Below are 9,253 nucleotides of genomic sequence, written 5' to 3'. Positions count from 1 at the left end.
AGACCAACAACCTCCATTATGTAGATGACACAACCTTGCTTGCAGAAAGTGAAGAAGGCTTAAAGCATTTATTGCAGAAGACTAAAAACTGTAACATTCAATACAAGTTATAACTCAACATTTACACACACTTACACACACACACACACACACACACACACACACACACATATCCTCACCAGTGAACCAATAGGCAATATCATTGTAGATGGAAAAAAGATTAAAATCATCAAAGATTTCCTTTTTTCTTGGAGCCACAATCCACATCCTTGGCAGCAGCAGTCAAGAAATCAAAAGACACTGTTGTGTAATTGTAGAGCTCAGGTAGTGAAGCTCATGGGGATATGTGCTGCCAATAAGAAAGGCCTCTCAGTGTTTCTAGTTCACCAATGGCTCTGAGGGAGAAAGGTGTGCTATTTCCTCCTACACGATCTATGGGCTCAGAAACTAAATGGTCAGCTATGATTAAGTCCCAAGTCATCATCAATTAATTTGAGTTTTAACTAATTACTGTTGAACGTTTCTTAACCTTTCTCTTACTGGTTATCTCTTTCTGTCCACCATTTTTAAAAAAACAAAAAATATAAAAATTAAAAAAGAAAAACCCAAAACCCCCAACAAAATCTAACAACTTGCCAAGATGTCAGTTCTGACTTACAGCAACTTTATTTCAGGTTTCCAAGACTAAATTTTTACAGAGGATTACTACTTATCTTTTTCTCTCAGATCTTTGTGAATTTTACTGCTGACCGTATGGCTAGGAGATTGACACATTGTGCAACCTACCACAATGTCTCTGTATTAAACTTAAAAATAAAGTGAATTTTTAGATCACCCCTTTAAATGTCCTTTCCCTCCCAGCTTACTTCCCAATTTATTACTTATTTACAGAAACTTATTTTCCAAAATTACTTACTATAGTGTTTTACAAAACAATAAACATTTTCTTCTACATTCAAGTTATTATATTCTCTACAAAAATAATTTTTCCAGCCTTCCACAGAAGTTAGTAGCCCTTTTTTTCATGATGGTTTGGCACATTCTCCTATTTCACAGAAAACATAATTAATACCAAATTATTTGGTCTTGATAAAGCAGTACACTTTCTCTATGAAGGGCTTTTGAAGACTAGCCAAAATCTTCAGTTTGTTCAGAATGCAGGTGTGTGTTAGCAGCTATTATAATAAATTGGAACACCTGTTTAGAAGTCTGTGTCCTAGCTTTTTCTTTACTTCCAGATGCATTCAATGTCTTCCCTATTCACTAAATGATGCCAGAACACATTATATGAAAGATAATCCAACATTCTCATCTGTTTCTAATCAGTTTTTAAAAACTACCTTTTTCCAATTTTGCCTCCATATGAGGACTTTCAGAGCATTGAACAAGTGGGTTTCAATGATTTTATACAGTAGCTTGATATTTGTGTTTTATTTTTAAATGTTTTATCCCTCTTTCTTATGGTATATTGTCCAACTTTCATTCTTGAAAGAAAAATTTTTGCATAAAATTAATATACGTAATTCTTGAGAAATATTGGAGGATCTTGGAGGGGGACATCATGCATAGCAAGATGAAGGAAGAGCAAAAGAGAAGACCCTCAACCAGGTGGATTGGCACAGTAACTGTGGCAATGTGCTCAAGTGTGTCAGTGATTGTGAGGTTGGCACAAGGCACAGGACAGAGTTCAGTTTTATTGTTCATAGAATTGCTTGAGTCAGATGTGACGGTACCTAACAATGTTTGCTAAAAAGCAAGTAATTTAAGCATAGCATAATTGTTAATAGTTCTGGACTTCTGTATTTTCCATGTTCTTTTTCTCCCTTTCCCATGAAATCTATGAGTTTTCAAGGAAAGGAAAATGCTCCAACATAAATAATTTATTTAGCATTTTTGTTTGATTCACATTTTACTTGAAGATGAAGTCATTCACATCTTTATGAAAGTACGTTAATATAGCATGTCAAAAGATTAAAATTGTTTTATGATGTATATAGTAGACCAAGTTAGAAATTACTTAAAAATACTGAATATAAATTAAGGGTTATTCTTGAGTGAAGGTGCTCCTAACAACACTGTTATTCTATATATGTGCAATGATGCTTTGTGTGTGATTGTGTTTACACTCACATATGGAGCACAAACACACACATATGGAGATTCCGTGGCCTAGTGCTAAGGAGCTGTGTTCCTAAGACTAGGCATGTGAAAAAAAAAACAGCTAAGACTAGGCATGTGGTTTGAATCCAACCATACTGTAGGAGAAAGATGAGCAAACTCTTCCCATTGCACCAGTCTCTGAAAATCTGTTAAAGGGTCAGCTATGAGTCGGTTCCAATTCACCGGTACATAACAATTGTTGTTGGCCTATAGCTGATCCTCCCGTTAGTTTACAGAGGCAGTAAATTGCATGCGTGGAGATTGTTTATATACGTGTTTGAGTGTGGAAGGAGGGAGGGAAAGGGGAAGAGGAAGAGAGGAAAGAGGGGAGGGCGGAGAGAGAGAGAGCATGAGCAAGCATTCTAGTGACCTAATGATAAGAAGCTCTGATGCAATTACAAAGGCATGTGGTTCAAGGGGAAGAATGGGCAATCTCATGTGATTTACTGCCTCTGAAAACCTACTGGAGAGTCAGCTAGTAGTCAGTTCCACTTGGACAGCACACATAAAAGAATGTATAAGAAATCTCTAACTGACCTTGTTGGTACAATAGTTAAGCACTCAGTTACTAAGGAAGAGGTTGCTGGTTACCACTTACCAGCTGCTGCTTAGAAGAGAGATGTAGCAGTCTGTTCCCTTAAAGATTATTGTCTAGGAAATCTTATAGGGCATTTATATTCTCTATCAGAAATTCTAGGGAGTTCTAGTAGCCTAGTGGCAAGAAGCTGCACTGAAATCTCAAAGGTACACAGTTTGAGGCCAACAGCTCCTCCACGGGAGAAGTATGGGCAACCCACTCCTGTGTGATTAACTGATTCTGAAAACCTGCCAGAAGGTCAGCTAGGGATTGGTTCCAATTCTACATTACACAACAACATAGGAAATTCTATAAGGTGGCTGATAGAATGGATTAAGGCTCACATAACAGCTGGTAATTTCAGGATTCCCCAACCACACCCCCAGAAATTAAGGAAATAAATAATTTTAAATATTTAAGTGTGCATTTGTTTAAATTCCTCTCTAATTAAATAGGTCGCACTCCATATTTCTATTATTTAAAGATGAGCCTGGTGCATGCTAATGAAAAATACATAGAGCTGTGTAAGCCCAAAATTTTTTAAAACAACTTTACGAATTTCAGAGATGATCTAAAAGTGACATCAGTTTCAGGCCAATAAGGGTTGAAAGACTCAATTAAGGGCAAAGGAAATTGATGTCTAACACGGAGACAATTTGGCAGCCAATGTGGGAAAAGGCATGCATTGTCAAAGATAACCAAGATTGACTGCAAACTGCAGGAATGACTGAGTACCAAGAGAGACCATCAGTCATCTTTCAGCATCACTAAAAACCTAAAAGAGTTCAAGATGCCTGGCAAGGTAAGATATAGCACTTCAGGGAAATTGAAACCCATTGTGCCTGAAGGAAACCAGACTGCTGACAAAGCAGAAGATGCCAGGGGTGTTAAGGTGCCAGGGACGGAGGAAGACACCAGGGCTTCACATGTGAGGCTGGACACCAATGTGCTGTGGAAGCTACCATCCATGTACTGTCTAGAATTTGCCATTTTTGTTTTATCTTTAAGTAGAAATTTATGCTTAAATCAATGGGAGCTCCGTTGGTATAGTCCATTGTTAGTTGTGCTGATAAACCAAAAGGCATGTTTCTCTGGTGGTTCAAATCCAGCAGCATCTCCCTAAGAGAAAGATTAGGAATCTCTTCCCATGTAATTTAAAGTCTCTGAAACTCTATGGCAATGAGAAAAGAAAAGAAAGAAGGAGAAAAAAAAAAAGACATTAAAAATCAGTATGCTTTCCTCCCAAAGACCAGAGAGTAACTACTTCAGGATTTGCAAATCATACAATATCTAGCCTCCCATCTCTGACTCTGTAAAGCAAAAGCAGCCATAGGTAACACGCAAAGGAATAAAATCATGTTCCAATGAAACTTTTGACTTTGGTACTAAAATTTTAATATCATGTATTTTTTATATTTTATGAAATGTTTAAAACATTTTTAACCATTTAAAATATAAAAGCCATTCTTAAACCATCTCTCATTGCTCTCCAGTAGAAACTGGCTCATAGATGACTCTCCCAACGCTGGGTTTTCAAAGCTGTAAATCACACAGAGGAGATTTCCTCTTTCTCCCACTGAGCCACTGATGGATTCAGATTGCTACAGAGACATGACCTTTGAATTAGCAGCATAACTCCCTACATTCTATAACACCAGAGTTCCCTCTTAAGCCACTGTATTAAAAAAAAAAATTAAACAAACAAAAAAAACCACAAAACTGATGGCAGGACAGATATGGCCTATGAACTATGCTTCTGCCCCTGAGATAAAGATACATATTGCTATGGAAACTTGATGTTTGGGACTTTCCAAGACCTCATTCTATGTGTCTCACTTACCCTTTGGCAGGTTCTGATCTGTTATAATAAAAAGTAATCACAATTACAGCACTTCCCTGAGTCATACTAGTGACTCAAATTAAAGGGGGTAGTGAAAATCCCTAGATTTTGTAGACAGTTTGTCAGAAGTGTAGCTTATCTGGTCCCCCAAGCTTGCTACTGGTCTCTGAAGTGAGGATAATCTTGTGAGGGACTGTGCTCTGTGAAGTTGGCCTCTGTGCTCCTAGAGAGTGTCAGAATTCATTTCACTTGAAGATAACAAAAATTTTGAAAGTATTATATGAATGACTGAAGTTCTGGGAATAGTGTTTAAAAAACGTAGTGATCTTGAAGAAGTTGAAAGCCATCATCAGTGATTGCCGTTTTAACTGTGCTCTCAACGTCTGTTTTTAGGAGGTGTCTAGGAAAAGGCATCATCTTTGGAAAAGTGAAAGGTCAGCAAAGGAGAGACCCTCAATGAAATGAATTGACAAAGTGACAGTAACAATGGGTTGGATCAGATTGGAGATTTTAAGGATGGTGCATGATAAAGTAAGGTTTTGATCTGTTGTTCACAGAGTTACTATTGTGTTTGAGTCAACCAGATTGCACCTAATACATACTCTCCGTCTAGTTCTGCTTTCACAAACATACTATTACACAGATTTTTAAACTCCTTCTTGCTACACATAAACAAAGTCCTCCTCTGATAGTGTGCTTCACTAAGGCCTTGTTAATGTGCCATATTTGTCACCCCTTTGATGAACTGTTTTCAGCACCATCACTGAGAAAAATCTGGAATGTGGAGATGTGAGAATTGCCTGATGGTGAATGACAAAATAGATTTAGCAGTTACAGGAACTCTTGAGGCACAGTGGGAGGTGTCCAAGGCAAGAAATAAAACTAAAGTAGGAAAAGAGGGGCAGATGAGCTTTAAAGCTAGTAGTATAGCTTTCCTGATTCAAACCATTGAGGCACAGTTGATTTTCGAAATATCTGTTCCATTTCTCCTTCCAAGTTGGTAATAATGACTGTGTATCTTTAAATTTTTAATTATTCTGTTATTTATTTTTCACTGAATGAGGCTGTTTTCCTCCAATGTGAACCTGTGTGTCTTCTCTCCTCTTTTACAAGGACTTCACTTAGTTGCAGCAGGTCAAAAGCTGAACTGCCAGCCTTAAGTTTGGTTGTGTTCACCTACCAGCTGTTCTGCAAGAAAAAGATGCGAAGCCTGTTTCCAAAAAGATCTGCAGCCTTGGAAATCAGATAGGACAGTTCTTTTCTGTCCTTTACGGTCATTATGAGTTGGAATATACTTGAGGGCAGTAAGTTTCACTCCTACTGGATTAGCATCCTAGATACCCCAGTGTGAAGTCATGTTAACTGATTATATCTTCAAGATTAATTTTCAGACAAGGTCACTGTCACAAGTACCAAGGAGTAGAATTTCAGCACATCTTCTTGGGCCGGGGTGGGGTGGAGAGCTGGGGAGGGAAAGAGGATAAGATTCAATGTACAACATCTGCCCTAATCCATTTTCTTTTCTTTTGTTATTTCAGGCATAGCCCCAAAATAAGTTCCATAAGGAGTCCTCACTGTATTAGTTCCTCCTCATATTTTCCACAGTGCTTTTCTCATTCATCAGGTTATACAGTGGTTAGAGGAGCTTTGGTGGCAAGGTCTGTAGGGAGATGGGCTGATAACCCAAGAAATCTAAGTTGTTGTTATGTGTTGTCGAGTCGCTTGCGACTCATAGCGACCCTATGTACAACAGCCTTACACTCTGCTCTGTCCTTTGCCAATCGCACCATTTCCGACACACCCATCCCGATTACCCCAATCACTGAATCAATCCACCTCATAGGGGGGTCTTCCCCTTCTGCGCTGTCCCTCCACCCTACCAAGCATGATGTCCCTCTCCAAGGACCTGTCCCTCCTTGCTACATGTCCAAAGTATGTTAGACGGAGCCTTAGAATCCTGGCCTCCAAGGAGCAGCCCGGTTTGACCCTTTCCAGGATCAATCTCTTTGTTTTCCTAGCAGTCCATGGTACCCTCAATACTCTTCTCCAGCAGCATAGCTCAAAGGCATCAATTCTCCTTCTATCCTCCTTAGTCACTGTCCAACTCTCTGATGCATAACAAGTGATAGCAAAGACCATGGCCTGTATCAGGCACACTTTAGTGTCCAAAGAGACACCATTGCTCTTCAGTACTTTAGAGGGGTCCCTTTCCCATGGCAATGCATCTTATAATTTCCTGGCTGCTGGTGCAGAGAGTGTTGACTGTGGAGCCAAGCAAACTGAAGCTGTGAACAATCTCAATCTCTTCTCCATCTATCCTGATGCTGCCAACTGGCCCAGTGTTGAGAATCTTTATCTTCTTGACATTGAGCCTCAATCCATATTGGAGGCTGCAGTCCTTGACCCTCTGCAGCAAGCATTTCAGGTCCTCCTCAGTTTCAGCAAGCAGGGTGTGTCATCTGCATAACACAGAATGCTGATAGATCTTCCACCAATCTTGACCCCACATTTCTCCTCATAGAGCCCAGCCTCCTGGATAATCTGTTCTGCATCCAGGTTGCAAAGGTATGGAGATAGGATGCATCCCTGGCATATGCCCTTCCCAGTTTTGAACCATGCGGTGTTTCCTTGCTCTGTTCTGGTGACTGCCTCTTGGTCCAAGTACAGATTTCTCATTAGCACGATCAAGTGTTCTGAGATTCTCATTCTTCTCAGAGTCAGCCACAATTTGTTATGGTGCACACAGTCAAACGCCTTTGCATAGTCAATTAAAGACAGATAGACATTCCTCTGATATTCATTCACTAGCAGCTCCTTAGGAGAAAGATGTACAGCCTTGGAAACTCAATGGACTGTTCCTATGAGTCAAAGCTAGATCAAAATCAGAGAACGTATTGTTGTATTTGGGTGTGGGGGGGTTGGTTTGGTTTTTTTTGTGTGTGTGTTTTTTTAAAATTGGGAAACATGACTAGCACTGAATCAGATTCATTCACTGCTTTGAATAAGCAAATATCGCAATTTCACTCAGAGGAAAAACTGTTTTCATAACGGGCAATACTTTACCTATAGCAAAAAATTCTCAATTTTTTTTTTTTGCTCTCAATATGTGGAACCTCTTTTGCACCTGCAGTTGCCAATAAAACTCAAACAAAAACACTTGACTTTCTACTTGGAGCTCATCGTAAGTAACCACAAATTGACATCCATCTTACAAATAATGAAGTTATATATTAACAGACTCAAAACTTACTGCCGTTAATTTGGAACCAAGTCATAGCTGATTCTCTTTCAGGCTTTTGGAAGCTGTAAAGCTTATGGGAAGAGATTATCCATTTTTTCCCTGTGGAATTGTGGTGCATTAGGAGCCCAACTCCCTCAGGCCTATATCGCCACAACTTCTTTGTTATACACAGCAAGCAAAACATAGTGCAAACCAGTGGCCCTCAAGTCAATTCTGACTCACAACAACCGTAAGTGCACAAAGTAGAACTGCTCAGTAGACTGTGACCTCTCAAAAGTAGATAGACAAGTCCATTTTCTGAGCCTCCTCTAGGTGGACTTTAACCACCAAACATTTAATTAGTAGCAAAATGCATAACAAAGCAGATATTTTTTCATCCTCAAATAAAGCAAGGAACATAATCTAAAAAGTTATTAAACTTCAGAAAGAAAGAAAGTTGTCATTCATGTGAACTTATATCTGACCCAACATGATTCATAATTCAGAATGGTATCAAGTAATGAACTAAAAGGTTTATTTTTTAAATTTGGTTTAGGTTTAAATTTTGTTTTGCTTTTTTTCTCCAGTATCTTAAAATAGTTACTTATGATTAGAACCTTTCTTGTTTTATTAAAATTTTTTCCCTTCTCAATCTGAAGAATGATACCTTCTACATAATAAGCACCTGTTTGGCAAAATGGTTAAGCAAATCAATGGTTCATTAACTATAGGGTGATCTCTCAAAAAAACTAATAATCATTTTAGAATCTATTTTTCTATTGGGATCACCTAGAATCAAATAGTATTATAATTTCTATTATATATAATTTGAAGACTCTTCATTTTCAGAGAAAAGTTATTATTAGCTCCCCTAAAGTATATGAAATACCTTATTAGAAGCTAATTTCAATCTAGGTTTATTTTAAATTTTTCAGATTTTTCATGATTAGCATACATGTACATCATAACATTAAATTTATATTCATATTCTAGATTTGGAAAAAAGATGACAAAATATTCACTATGTCTAACCCTGAGGTTAGGATTGTATTTAGTTCAGGTTCATAAATACAAAGAGATCAGAAAGGAAAAGAAATTAATAGACAATATTTAATGTATATTACATAATAAATTGTTGTTATGTGCCATTGAGTCACCTGAAACTCATAGTGACTCTATATACAACAGTCCTAAACCTTGCTCTATCCTGTGCCAATCTCACTGCCTCCAACACACCTACCCCCATTACCCCAGTCATTGAATCAATTCATCTCATTGATTGTCTTTCTCTCCTGCACGGTCCCTCTACTCTCCCAAGCATGATGTCCCTCTCCAAGGACTGGTCCCTCTGTGCAACATACCCAAAGTATGTCAGATGAAGCTTCAGAATCTTTGCCCCCAAGGAACAACCTGGTTTAACCCTCTTTAGGATGAACCTGTTTGTTCCCTTAGCAGA

The sequence above is a fragment of the Elephantulus edwardii genome, unplaced genomic scaffold (assembly GCF_000299155.1).
Source record: "Elephantulus edwardii isolate Elephantulus edwardi_28Jun2011 unplaced genomic scaffold, EleEdw1.0 scaffold00081, whole genome shotgun sequence".
In the NCBI taxonomy this organism is placed as follows: Eukaryota; Metazoa; Chordata; class Mammalia; order Macroscelidea; family Macroscelididae; genus Elephantulus; species Elephantulus edwardii.
Note: the sequence above shows the minus strand (reverse complement) of the source record.